This window comes from Felis catus, chromosome A1 (genome assembly GCF_018350175.1).
Source record: "Felis catus isolate Fca126 chromosome A1, F.catus_Fca126_mat1.0, whole genome shotgun sequence".
Lineage (NCBI taxonomy): Eukaryota > Metazoa > Chordata > Mammalia > Carnivora > Felidae > Felis > Felis catus.
In genome coordinates, this window is record NC_058368.1 from 90869377 (window position 1) to 90883793 (window position 14417).

General features: G+C 51.9%; 1 protein-coding gene across 1 annotated transcript in view; it reads left to right on the plus strand.

The window, feature by feature from the left end:
* The window catches only part of ADAMTS2 (ADAM metallopeptidase with thrombospondin type 1 motif 2), a 245145-nt gene that overhangs the window by 17134 nt on the left and 213594 nt on the right, over window positions 1-14417 (plus strand). The window lies entirely within an intron of this gene.

Here is a 14417-nt window from a genome sequence, read left to right on the forward strand (position 1 = left end):
AGGGCACTGGAGGGTGGGGTGGGGGGGTCCTGGGTCCATCCCTCCCCCCAGCCCCCCGCCGAAAGCTTTTTTTTCTCATGTTTCTCTTTCTTCTCTCCCTGCCCTGCCTCACCCTCTTCTTTCTTCTCCCTCCCTTCTCCTTACTCTGTTCTCTTCCTCCTCCCTTCCTGCCATCTTGGTCCTCCTCTTCTTTCCCAGAGTGAGCCTTCCTACTCCATCAACCAGGACTCCTGGGTGACCCTTCCTGTGTGATGGGCTCTGCATGGCTGGCCACACACTCAGACTCTGGCTGTGCCTGCCCGTTCCTATTCACACATGGCCTCTGACACTGCCAACAGGAACACTCTGGGAGCGGGATAGCATCCTGCTGTACTGGGGGGAAAGCAGGGCTCGGAGAGGGACAGTGACCAACCCCAGGGCACACATGGCCCCGAGCTTGGGCTCCTTCTGCTGCAGCTGAAACTCCAGAGGAAACCCTTTGCTGTCCTCTGAGGTACACATTACCCCACCCCCGGCCCACACAGCAGGCTTAATTACTGCAGCAGGAGGGGGGTTCCTCCTTCTCTCCTTGGCGGCTGAGTTCTTGGTGCAATTCCCAGCAAACAAGGTTAAGGCCAAGCCCCTGCCCTGCCAGAGTAGCCCCCACCTCAGATAGTGTGGCCTGGCCTTCGGGTGATGTTTTTCCTGTTGGGGTCCGCAGGTCCTTGTTGACCGCGTCCTTACTGGGGAGGCTGGTCAGACCGGGCTGCTGTGCTCCGACCTAGGGCTGCCATGGAAGGTTGTAAACGAGGTGTCCTGCACAAGGGCACCTGGCATGGGGGTGCAGGAGGCCAACCTCTGCTCAGTGTCTGGGAGTGGCTGGAGTGGAGGGTGGAGGGCAGCCAGAGCTGTGTGGAGGAGCAGTGTCAGGCATCTGCCCCCACCATCAAGGCCACCAGAATCACTACATTCATTTCCCTTTCTCCTGCGTTCATTAACCCTTTGTGAGCTTGGGCAGATTCATATTCAGAGAGTTTCCCTTCTTGTTTTACCTTGCCAACCTTTCATCTCTCCTGGGCAGCAGCTCTGCCAGGCCTCTACTATTCATTTCTTCTGTTTACTCAGGTTGTAGAAAATAATCAGCCTTTCAAAGAAGTGCTCTGTTGTATTTATTTTATTTTATTTTATTTATTTTTGGGGGGGGAGGGGCAGAGAGAGAGAGGGAGAGAATCCCAAGCAGGCTCTGCTCTGTAAGCTCTGAGCCTGACTCCCTGACTTGGGGCTTGAACCCACGAACCGTGAGATCATGACCTGAGCCAAAGTCGGATGTCCAACTGACTGAGCCACCCAGGTGCCCCTGTATTTTGATTTTGAAATGTTGAACTCCTCTAATCCAAGGGATGTGTGTTTCCTGTACTGTATGAGGTGTGGGTTAAGTTCTTATTTTTTCTAAATTGCCATTCTGTGTCTCAGCACCTTCATTTACTAATCCACCCCTTTCCTTGTGACTTTGGGATGTGCACTCCCTCATCTACAAAGTTCAGGGAGGCGCTCTTGCTTGTTTCTGGCCTCTGTTTTATTTTGTACCAACACGAGGCCCTTTGTTGCTTACCAATACGTTTTAATATCTGGTAGGGCGGATATCACCATCATGACTTAAAAAAAAATGTTTTCACTATTTTTGTCCATTTTCCAAATGGATTTTGGATTTGTTTTCTTATGATCTTAAACAATATCCTAAGAGGATCTTTATTTTGGATGATATCGCATGCTTAAAATAGTGTCCAGCATTGCAGCAGGGCCTCAGTGAATCTTTGTTGAACAAATGAATGGCATCTTCAAGGTATTTAATTTTCTCAGGGAAATAAGAAGAACATTGATTCAAGTCTTTAAAAATCTATCCCCAGTAGGTTTCTTACTACGACTTTTCAAATTTTATCATCATTGTGAATAGGATCTTTTCCATTATATTTTATTAGCAGGTTATTATAGATAGTAATTTTTTTAATGTTTATTTTATTTTATTTATTTATTTTGAGAGAGTGAGAGACAGAGCACGAGTTGGAGAGGGGCAGAGAGAGAGGGAGACACAGAATCTGAAGCAGACTCCAGGCTCTGAGCTGTCAGCACAGAGCCCAATGTGGGGCTCGAACCCCTGAACCGTGAGACCATGACCTGAGCCGAAGTTGGACGCTTAACCAACTGAGCCACCCAGGTACCCCTGTAGATGATAATTTTTAACCTAGAATACAGTGGGTGGCCATTCACTCAGGATACCTGGGACCTCCTTATTCCAGATTAATGATATTCTCAGAGGTGAGACACTTTCATTTACAAAGAGCGAATGAAGCTAAAATCAGCATGTTCAAATCAGCATGTTCATACAAATTATATATGCATTTGCACAAACTGCAGCTAAACGCTTTGAGGACCATAGTTGACCTGGCAAATCCAAGCCCTGCCCAGGCCCCACCTGCTCCTTCTCATTTGCTTCTAGTGACTCTGTCTTCCTCTTGCGCATCAGCAAAAACAGTCTCCCGTTATCATAGTGGCATGAATGCAAAAAACATGGATAATCACAAAAAATCATAAAAGAAATCTCTCGATTGGATGTTTCCCATGTTTGCATTCCAGATATGCAAATTTCTATATTTCGCATCTAGGCATTTTAATGAACTTCCGTATTGTTTTTTTCCTTTTTTTTTTGTGGATTCTTTTGGGGGCAAGGATTTTCTAAGTGTACAGTTATCTCCTGCAATTCATATTTTTGTGTCTTTTTTTTCAGTATTCATTTTTTTTGTCTTATTACGTTGGTTAGAGCATAAAATTGAACTTCTTTAATTTTGCATGGGAGCTCAAACCATGTTTTCGGAGCAGCTGGCCCGCTGCCGTCTAAGGGAGACAAGAACCAGGTCCCACTTCTCTCTCGTTCTGTGAGTGCTGCGGGCAATAGATCTAAAGCGGGCAAGTCTTGGCATAAGTGGACCTTGTATCTTCACTTACCCATGGCAGGGCTGCTTTTCTTTTCCTGGTGTTGTGTCAAGTGAGCACAGGGCATGGATGTGTGGTGGTTTGTGGGGGAGGAGTAGCAGGGACCGGTACTCCCTCCCACAGCCCCCGTTAGGTCAGGGAGCTTCTCTCGGCCCTGTGGCCTGTTAGGAAACCCCTACAACCTCGGGAGCAGTGGACCTGGGCAGGATTATTCGCAGGGCAGGCAGGAAAATGGCTGCCTTTTTTTTTTCCTTTATTTTTTTGGAGAGAGAGAGAGAGAGAGAGAGAGAGAGAAAGAGAGAGAGGAGAGAGAATCCCAAGCAGACTCTGCAATATCAGCACAGAACCCAATGCGGGGCTCGAACCCACAATTGTGAGATCATGACCTGAGCCGAAATCAAGAGTTGGAGGCTTAACCGACTGAGCCACCCAGGCGTCCCAGGAAAATGGCTGCCTTTGAAAGACTGTCTTTGGTTTCAGCCGGGGATGTGGTTCAGCAAGCCACTCTCAGGGGAAGGCTGGCAGGTCGATCCAACCTGCAACCTCAAATGCATTTGGACTTCGAAGCCCCATGTGAGTCCCTGCCTTGCCCCTTACCAGTGAAACATTTCTGAACTTCAGTGTTCTCATCGGTGCAGGGCGGAGTTTTCAAACCGGTGGGCTGCGTGCCACGTCTGCCCACAGATGAGTTTTGTTTGGCCCTCCCAGTGTTTGACAAATCTCTCCCAAAGCTCCAGATTTCCAGTTTCTTTTGAGAACCTGGGAGAGCGCCTAGACCTGCACTCCGTGGGCTGGAGGTAAGCAGGACAGAGCCCTCCAGAGGGAGCCCACAGCTTTGGGTCCCATAGGTGCTGCTATCCCCTGTGGGCACCTTCGCCCTTCTCACTGGCTGGCTTTCATTTCCCGCATGGTTCCTGTGTCCACGACAGACACCCTCTCTCACGTCGAGGTGGATGTTGCAGGGGTTTTGGAGCCAGTCATTTCTCCCCAGTCCCTTCCTCTCTCCCCCTTCCCCTGATTTCAGTTTATCATCATCTCTGACAAGGCCCTGTGCGCTGAAGTCAGACACGGTCCCGCTCCATCGAGTGTGTTTCTGGCTCCTTCTCTCACTCACCGAGATTCCTCTTTCTCATCCGTGAAAGGTAAAAATTTATGGCAGTAACTACTGTGGTGGCTTACTAGGAGGATTACATGAAGGAAGGCCCACGGCCGGCACTTAGCAGCCAACAGCCTTCGTTGCTACGAGGTAATATTTTCCTCATGGCGCTGCTAGAAGGAACCAAAGTGTGGAAGTACTTAGAGACATAAGAAATGCAGTGCAGAATCAGTTTGGAGTGCTCTGTGGGCTGGGCTCAGGCTGGGTGTGAGGAGTGGGGAGGCAGGGTCCTTGTGTCCCATAACTGGCCTGGGACGTGTTGCCAGATGAGGCCGTGACTGTTCTGAAATGGAATTCCTGGGTCAGAATAAGGAGAACAGATGTTTACTGGACGAGGCCAAGAGCCTCTGACATCACCCAGAGCCCGTCAGGACACAGGCCGAGGGTCCCCCATCCTTTCAGGCCAGTGCAGTGCTCCTGGGGCAGCTGCCAGGGCTGGAGGGTGGGCACACACACGTGCACGCGTGCACACACACACACACACACACACACGTGTGGCTTCTTCCACCAGATCCTCTCCACCTGAACACAATTAGCCAGGATGTGGAAAAGATTTCCAGCCTGGAAGGAGAGGAGCGAGTGTAGTTGGCAGGCAGGCTGGGGAGGGGAAGTGCAGGCCCCGATGGTGAGTGGAGGCTGCAGGATGGGGGAGCAGCCTTTGGGGGCGGAGTGCTGTCCGCAGCCACTGGCCAGGGAAGGAGGAGCTCTGGAGCCTTCCGCCCAACATCTCCAGAGGCGGAGACTTTGTCTCCCAATTGCTTCTTTGGCCATGAATCTGGAGATTGTGACCAAGAGGCTGCTGGGGCCTTGCTCCTGTACTTTTAGGAACACCTGTGTACCTGGTGCCTGCTGTCTTGTCCCTCACAGAAGGCCACCTCCAGGCCCAGGCTCCTGCCACTGCAAGTGATAGAAAGCCCAGTGCAAACCAGCCTAAGCCAAAAGGGGGATGCTCAGGCCTGTTTCAGCTCCTTGGCCTGTCCTCAGCAGGCTGTCCTTAGTGGGAGGCTGGAGGCTCACCATGGCCCCAACTGCCAGCCTAGCAGAAAGACCTTCCTTTCCCCTGGGCTTCCAGTGAGTGTCCTGAGGCTGGTTCTCACTGGTTCAGGTCATGTGCTTTGGGTGAATCCCTGTGGCCCAGGCAGAGGGCAGGGAGCTGGCTTCCATTGGCCAGGCCTGGTCACATGACCACCAGTTCTAGGTGGATAGAGTCTATGGTGTGAAGCCCAGAGACACAGGTGCCAGAAAGGAGGCCACTGTTGTTGGAGGAGCAGTGGGCACCCACTGCCTTCTCTGTGTCCCGGACCTCTGTCCACCTCTCCCATGCTCTTGCCTCCTGTTTTCCCTGTGTGGGTTTGCCCTGCCATGTCCTCTCTCTGAGGGCTTCCAGTGGCTCTCCTTCACCCACTGGGTGAAGCGCAGACCCAGACACCTCAGCATTCAAGACCTGTCACGACCAGTCAGCACTTCTAGATTATTCCGTGCACTTCATCTTCCCTCCCTTCCATCCTGTGGGCCTGGGACAAGAGCTCTCAAAGACCATGCATTCCCATCACAGTAGTTAGCTGTGTCCGTGTTCAAAACAGCCCTTGTTGCAGGACGGGAGGGGACCGATTATCTTGGCTGCAGTTGAACCTAAAAATTATCTGAGGGCGTGAGGGATGAGTCCAGGCTGTGACTGGGCAGGGAAGCTGGGGGCTCTGTGGGCTCACCTGGGGTTGCACTAGCAGAGCTGACAGAGTAGCCGACAGAGTAGCACAGCTGATGACCTCTGGGCTTTTGTGTGAAGTTCAGGGAGCCCTGCATGCCTGGCTGATTCCCCACCATCCATGTCACAGGAAACCTTCCCCATCCTCCTTGTCACGGCAGGTAACACAGCTGCATCGAAGGACCTGTTTGCTGATTTTCTCCTCACCCCTTCTGTGTCACCAACACTTTCAGCAGTCTGTCCAGACCCGTGGATGCTTTATTACAATAATGTTTTTAATGCACATTTTAAAATACACAGGACACAAATTCTATCAAAATAAAGCTATTTGAAAAAAATTGAGGGGTGCCTGGGGGGCTCAGTAGGTTAAGCGTCCAACTCTGTATTTTGGCTCAGGTCGTGATCTCGCGGTTCATGGGTCTGAGTCCCACGTTGGGCTCCACACCGTCAGTGCAGAGCCTGCTTGGGGTTCTCTCTCTCCTTCTCTCTCTGCCCCTCCCTCGCTCACACACTCTCTTTCTGTCTGTCTCTCTCTCAAAAATAAACATTAACAAATTTTTAAAAAATTAAAAAGAAGATTGATAATACAACATGTGTGCTTTAAAAAATTTTTTTTTTTAATATTTAGTTTTGAGACAGAGAGAGACAGAGCATGAATGGGGGAGGGTCAGAAAGAGGGAGACACAGAATCCGAAGCAGGCTCCAGGCTCTGAGCTGTCAGCACAGAGCCCAGCGTGGGGCTCGAACTCACGGACTGTGAGATCATGACCTGAGCCGAAGTCGGATGCTTAACCAACTGAGCCACCCAGGTGCCCCAACATGTGTGCTTTTTATTTTTTATTGTCATCATGCCTTTTTTTGGGTAATAGCTTTATTGAGATATAATTCACATACTATACATTTCAACTACTTAAAGTAAAATTCAGTGGCTTTATTGTGTTGACAGAGTTGTGCAACCAGCATCTGATCTGTTTTGGAACATATTCACCACCCCCCAGAAGATACCCCGTATCCCTTGGCTGTATCACCCTCAATTGCCCCATCCCCTTAGTCCCTGGGAACTGCCAGTCTGCTTTATGTCTCTATAGATTTGGCTCTACTGGGCATTTCATATAAATGGAATCACACAGTACTTGTCCTCTTGTGTCTCACTTCTCTCAGCATAATGTCTTCTCAGCGTAATGTTGTAGCATGGATCAGAACGTCATTCCTTTTTTTTTTTAATGTTTTTATTTTTGAAAGAGAGAGAGAGAGAGAGTGAGCAGGAGAGGGGCAGAGAGAGAGAGGGGCAGAGGATCCGAAGCAGGCTCCGTGCTGACAGCACGGGCTCAGACTCATGAACCGCGAGATCATGACCTGAACCGAAATCAAGAGTCGGATGCTGAAGCGACTGAGCCACCCAAGTGCCCTGTAAACTTCATTCCTTTTTATGAACCAATGATATTCCATTGTATGGATATGCCACAATTTTTTTTTTTTTTTTTTTTTTTTTTTTTTTATCTATTCGTCAGTTGATGGACATTTGGGTTGTTTCCACTTTTTGGCTCTTATGAATAATGCCAGTCTGAACATTTGCCTCTGAGCGTTCCATGTGCTTTTTGATGAATGAGTGAAATAACAAGCCCCAGCAGCATGTGCCGCTGCCTCCGTTGTTTGTGCTGAGCCTACCTCGTCAGGGGTAGGGAGAGCTACGGATTCCCAGTGTGTCTGTCGTGACGGGCATGGGTGCTGCTGATTCTGTTGTGCTTGCTGCCTCCATCCAGAGTGGAAGGGAATAGGAGCTCTCAGCAGGGAGCAAGAATGGAGTGCTCTCTCCCAGTTTACGGAGCCGAGCCCTCCAGGGAGCTCCCTGAGGGCAGTGACAGGTCCTCGCTGTGGGTGCCCTGTGTGGAGCCCACTATGGTGGCCCCAAGAGACCCTGGTGAGTGCTGTGGCCTGTGGCAGGACGAGGTATCCAGATCAAGGTGGTGGCTGTCCTGGTCTGCTCATGGCCCACTGTGAGGGGTGAGATCCCACTACCCTTTCCTCCCCAGAGTGTTTTCTATGTCTCTAGCTTGGGACTCCTACAGCTGGAGGGTGGGGAGTCTAGGCCTCCTGAACTGGTAGGAAACCCCTCTTTCCTCATTGTCTTCCGTCCCGCCAGGCTATTTTCCTTCACAGCTACTTAGGAGGGAACAGAGCCAAAGGCCTGTCAGCGGGGGACCGCCGATGGATTTTATGTCAGACGCACACAGCCGGCTCCCTGCCACCAGCTGAGTCTTTGCTTGCCTCTGGAGGGCACTGGGCCTCTGTCACTTCCCATGCAGCCCCTGCCAGCCATGGGGCTGGTGAGGGTTCCTTGGCTGTGTGGAGGCCGCGGGTCCCAGCTCTGGGGTGGGCTCAGCCCGGGGCGGGGGGGCGCTCTGCCTCCTTCCTGTCCCTGTGTCAGGTCCTGGCCCCATGTGGGCGCTCGGGAGGGAGAGTGCCCACGACTGGGAGATGCCTTACCAGGTGGCCTTTCTTGGGGGCACCTGCAGTTGAGGATCAGGCTCCAACTTGTGTGTGAAACACCAGTTCTCTCCCTGGCGCTCCTTCTCAGGCCCTTCTTGGAAGGAGCTGTGGCCTCTGCAGCTCTCTCGTCTGCACCTCCTGGCCAGGCCCCCCAGCTGCCTGTGGAGCTGCCAATGTCCTCATCTGGTGCCCTCCCAGAGGGGCCTCCTGTCCTGCTTCTTGTATTTCAGAGATGGCCAGAGACTTCCCTGACTCCGTGGCTGGCAGCAGCCTTGCTGAGCCATCTAGAATTGGCTCCCAGCCTCCTCGTGTCTCTTGGGTGTCTTATGTGGCGATGCAGCTCTATTTTAGGGCCTGCGGGAGCACCCGGGATTGCTTCAGGGGCTGCCCCGGATTGAGGGGGTGGATCATGGCCTACAGTGAGGACCTGAGTGATGGAAGAAGAACTGGGCTTTGTGTTCCCTCCCGCGTGGCCGTGGGCAGCTGTCTTCACTTCTCGGAACCTCCAGGGCCTTGGCCATGAGGTTGTGAGTGAGGACCAGTCCAAGGGCAAAATGAGTAGGGGGCCATCTCACATCCTCTCCCCACCCGTGCCACATCCCTCAGATCCTGGAATGCCTGGTGCCAGCAGCCTTGGGATGGTTTACAATGGTTTATGATGTTTTGTTCTGTCTTAAGTCCAAGAGTGCCTAAGCACTGAATAAAGCAGAATGCATAAATAAACTAAAGGAAGAAAATTGAAATCCCCTGTAATCTTATCAACATTTTAGGGTGTGTCCCTCACATATACACATGTGTGGACAAGCATACTTAATGAAAAGGGGCGATATTGTCTGTAGAGTCTCCGACCTGCTTTTATTTACCGTATATATAAAACAGACATATTTATGGATCATTTAATATTCTACTTTAATGTCTTGGACCAGAGGTGGCATAATCTACTCAGGAAATGTGAAGAGGCCAGTATGGGAGCTCGGGAGTCTGGGCCTGGCGGGTGAGGGAGAGGCGGAGGAGGAACACCCCCAGGCCTCTGACTCGGGTTGATGGGTAGGAGGGAGGGCAGAGGCATGCTGGCTGTGAAATGTGGCTGGGGCAGTTTCCCTGTGAGGAGTCCTGAGGCAGTTGGAAGGTTCTGTGTGCAGGAGCAGGGTCTGGGTGCAATGTGAGTGGGGGCTCTCTGTGCCAAGGGCCATAGGTGCCATTTGTCCAGGGAGGGTGGGCACCAAAGGAAGAGAAGGGCAGAAGCAGAGACTAGTGCTCCTTGGTCCCCCAGAACACAGGGGACACGTGGAGGGGACGGTGTAGACCAGAGTGAGGCCTGCTCTCTGAGAGAGATTTGAGAGACTCATCAAAATGGGGGAGCTGCCGGACAGCAGTGTGTGGTGTGGGGTCCAGCATGGAGGAGGGGGCTTTGTAGACGTCAGGGCCAAGTGCCTGAGGAGTGGGTAGAAAATGGCCACCTAGAGGCAGGAGAGTAGAGGGTGCATGGTGAGGACAAGTGTTGTACTGGGGGATATGTCCGGTCAAAGAGGATTTTTCCTCTTGGGGAGACTTCACTAGGTAGTTAGTCAACCCTTGAACAATGTGGGAGGTAGGGGCACCAACCCCTATGTAGGTGAAAATCCATTTAGAACTTTGACTCTGCCCAGACTTAACTACTAATAGCTTACCATTGACTGGAAGCCTTACTGATAACACAAAGAGTCAGGGAACACATATTTTGTATACATATTATACAATTGTATATATACGTATATATATATATATATACAATTGTATAATATACATGTTATATACTGTATTCTTATAATAAAATAAACCAGAGGAAAAAATGTTATTAAGAAAATTAATACGAAAAAAATCTACATATAAATGGACGCATGCAGTTCAAACTCAAGTTGTCCCATGGTCGACTGTACATATGTGCCTGCAGTATTTACATGTACACATATATATGTGTGTTTGAACACTACCTCTTTGTGCTGAGGCTTTTATGTAGCTTGAGTGTGTTCATAGACTAAGGACAAGGATGTAGGAGAGAGGGAATGTTTGAAGGTAAGGTATGGAAGAGAAAGGATGCATTAGTCAGGAGTTATTCTACAAGTGTCAGAAATCCAAATGAAACTGGCTTAAGCAAAAAAAAAAAAATAAATAAAGAATTGATTGGTTAATAAATCTGAAAAAAACCCCCAAACCCCAATATCCAGTAGCTTCAGGTTTGGCTGGATTCAGGTGCCTAAATAAATTTTTGGTCTTTCTCTCATTTCTTTGAGCTCTACCGTGCTCTATGTTGATTTCATTCATGCTCTTCACATGAGGAGGAAAAATGACCACAGGCAGCTGCCATCTCACATTTTCATTGCTTAACCACCTCAGGGGAGACGACTCTTCTGTCCTCATAGTTCCAGCAACAGTTTCTGGGTTTAATCTGATGGATTAACTTGAGTTAAGTCCTTGTCCCTGAGTTGTGTTCATATGGTTGGGTTGGCCTGGCCTGGCTCATATGTCCCCCTTTCCCCTCATCTGCTCTGAGGGTCAGAGGGGCAGCTTTTGAGGAACACAGTGGGGCTGTGTTATCAGAAGGAAGACAGTGGGCTCCGGGCAGGCCCGAGGTCCCTGAGGAAGAGGCTGGGCCCTGGGTGGCTGGAGGAGTGTGTTGCTGCTCCATAGGGTGGGAGAGAGAAGGATGTGAAGGCACATGGGGTGGGAAGGAGTTCTCTCTGTGGCTTCCCTCCCCCAGGAGGGACACCGATGTTACCGACCAGGCTCTGCAGTTCTCCTGGGGGTTGGCCGGGTCTGGAAGGAGAGCATCAGGCTGCAGGAGGTTGGCCGACCGACTGCTGGCTGCCCTGGGAACCCTCAGGCCCAGCAGCAAAAGTGGTCTGAATTCAGAAAAGCAGGCACCGGGGCCAGGCAGGGCAATCCACCTACCTCAGGAGCCAGAGACCAGGCATCATCAGGCCTGTCAGAGAGGTGCAGGGCACTGGGGTGGGAATGTGCAGGCCAGCAGAGACCCAGGTGAGAGGACCACTTTGCCCAGGAGAAGCTCATGGGGGCTGAATCCAGCCTGCAGACATGCTTTGTGTGGCCTCTGGGTAAAAACAGGGTCCCAGCCAGTGGGGTATTCTGTTTGACTGGATGGATGTAGGCAGCGTGGGCTGGGGGTGGGGGAGACAGAAATAAACACCATTTTGGATAATGGTAAGAACAATGCAAGTAAGTAAGCAAATGAGGAGGCTGAGAGCAGCTAGCAAGGGTGAGTGAGAGCATGTGTGTGTGTGTGTGTATGTGTGTGTGTGTATGTATGTGTATGTGTGTGCACACGTGCCCATGTGTGATATGCGTGTGTGAATGATGCCATGGATGTGCACTCATGTGATGCATGTGTGAGTACATTGTGAGCCGCATGCAGGTGCATGTGATGCACACATGTGTAATGCCTCTGTGAGACATGTGTGATACACACGGTACATGCAGATGCACGTGTGATGTGTGTGGGAGTGCACACTGGGTCACATGCATGTGTGAGAGTGCATGTGTGTGCATGTGTTTGTTGAGGGCGTAGCTGTTGGCCCCCCACAGTCAAAATGAGGACAACCTATAATCTTTCAGAAGACCTTCCTCACAACTGGAGGACAACAGGAGAGAAAAAACATGCAGGGGGGTTAGCACAGTCACTATGGGGAGTGATGCCCCTTTCCCCAAGTACATGGTGCAGAGGGCTTTCCTGTCTAGTGGCTGGCTCTGTCTGCTCTGGGTTGGGGTCTGGCCTTCCTGCATGGCCCTTTAGGCTTCTTCCCCTATGAGAGGCCAGGGCTCAAAGTCTTGGGGCCTAAGAGAGTGACATCAGTGGTCCCCCCCCCCCAGGAAGTTGCCGTGGGAGGCTCGGCCCCACCATGAGCCAGGGGGACCTTGGTGCTGCCCCTGACCCAGTTCCAGGCTAGGAGCTGTCCTCCACCACATGGGGATGAATGCCAGGTACTGGGCTCTCACCATGGAGATTTCAGAAAGAGGACACCCAGTGTTTGCCGGAGCACCTACTGCGTGCACTTGGTTTACCCCCACCTCCCTACCTTGTTGAGAAGGGGCTTTGAAGCAGTGGTGGCAGGCTTTTTCCAGAAAGGGTCTGCAGGGCTGCCGTGGCCGTCGCACGCCCCGTCTGCCCCCTGTCTTTCCTCCACTGGCTTGTCTCCTCTCCCTGTCTCATGTGCGGCTCCCCCGCCTGCCTCTGCTCCCTCTCCCGGCTTCAGTCTCATGCCGTTTTAATGAGGGCTTGGCCTCCTGTGCATGGCGGCTCAGCGGCAGTACATTTAATTAATAATCTCACATTGCAGTTCTTCAGAGTAAATGCTGCCATTTTATTCCTCACTAATTGGAACAGGCTAGTTAAGCTCTGAGATGAATGGCCCTTTCTGCTTGGGATCTCTGTCGGAGTTGCTGTGTGGGGCCAGGCGCTGTGAGCCCTGGGGTGGGGCACTGTGCTGGAAGGGCAGACGTCTGGCCCGCCCCACCTGCCTGGTCCAGGGAGAGCCCTTTTGCTCATGCCCAGGGCAGCCATCTGGCCCGGGGTAAGCCCGCTCTTGACCTCGGGAGGGCTTTCAGGTGGGCAGGACTTGGGACTCACTGTTGCCCATTCCTTGGGTCCCAACTCTGTGCCTGCTCTGGGTGAGGCCCTCAGGGACCCCAGAGGGCCTCAGTGTGGGCTCCAGAACCTGGACTCCCCGTCTACACCTGCTTCCCTACTCTCTGTGGCCCGGCCCAAACTCCACCCTGCATGCCTGCACCATTGTCCTCACCTAGCCAGAGTGTCTCAGCTGGTGCTGGCCACATAGCAGGTCCTTAGCTAGATGCATGCTGAGATGGATATGTCCCCCAACAAACATAGGCTCTGTGTGGCCCTGGCAATTAGGGAAACACCAGTTACCCCATCACTGCAAGCTGTTGGGCGCAGCAGCAAAGAGGCTGGTCTGCAGTGTGTCAGGGGAAGGACCACCTGCCTGTGGGGCACTGATAACTGATGGAAATTTGGCCTGCACACCAGGTTCGATGCTCCAGGCCTTGGGGTATCCCTGAGATGTGGATGTGCAGGCCACTCTCCTTCGACATGAGACATCTGAAAGCACCTCCATGCTGGCCCAGAGGAGAAAGCCTGAGTAGAGCACAGCAGTGTTTTGGAGCGAAGTGGAGCCGTGGGCATGTGGGTGGACCAGGTCAGGTGGGTAGAGGTGGGAGGGAAGAGAAGATGGCAGGGTGACATACAGGTGCCTGGCATCTGCACCCCTGTGTGCGCAGGCAGGGCACAGGGAGGGGTGCAGCACACGCCGCCCTGCCCCAGTAGCATGGGAGACCTTGCTGGGGATTGCGGATGGCATACTATTTGTATTTTTTTTTTTTTTTTTTGAGGAGAACGTGTTTATGTAATGGTCACGCAATTAATACAAGAAAGTAGGTGGAGTTTCTCTTGGGACACACATGGTATTGCATGCCAGCAGCATTCCTGGTGAGCCCCCAGTGTGTGTGTCCAGCCTGGGTGCTCCGTGGTCTTTAATGGCGTCAGAGCTCTTGGCTCAGGTCCAGGGCATGAGATCCAGTTCCCTTCCCTCCACTGGGCTGAAGGAATTCCCATGGCCTCTCCCTTGGATGGTGGGGTTTGCAGCAGGGCGACGTGAGAACAGTGACGAGGGATGTGTGCTCAGCTCCTCCCTGTGCAGAAGGTTCACTGCTGACTGGTGTCTTGGCCTCCCTGGACACCCACCTGTTTGCATATCTCTCTATGCATGAGCTCTGCTGTGGGCTTCTGGGGTCTTCATGCTTTTCCCCTGTTGTCTTGGTGACAGAGACTGGGGTCAGAGGTTCACCTTCTGAACAGGCTGGCCATGCAGTATGACACTGCATTGTGATATCACCTGCTCTGCCAGCTGAGCCGGTCTTCAGGGACAAGGACGGCTCTAGCCAGAGTCCAAGCACCGATTTATGAGGAATTAGCAGGAAACTGTCAGGAGGAAAGAAACCAAGGTGCTGGCAGAAAGGGCTGCCGGCTACAGACTGGCTCCAGGAGCCCACAGGTGGCCTCCAGGCATTGCTGCTGGGAGGGCT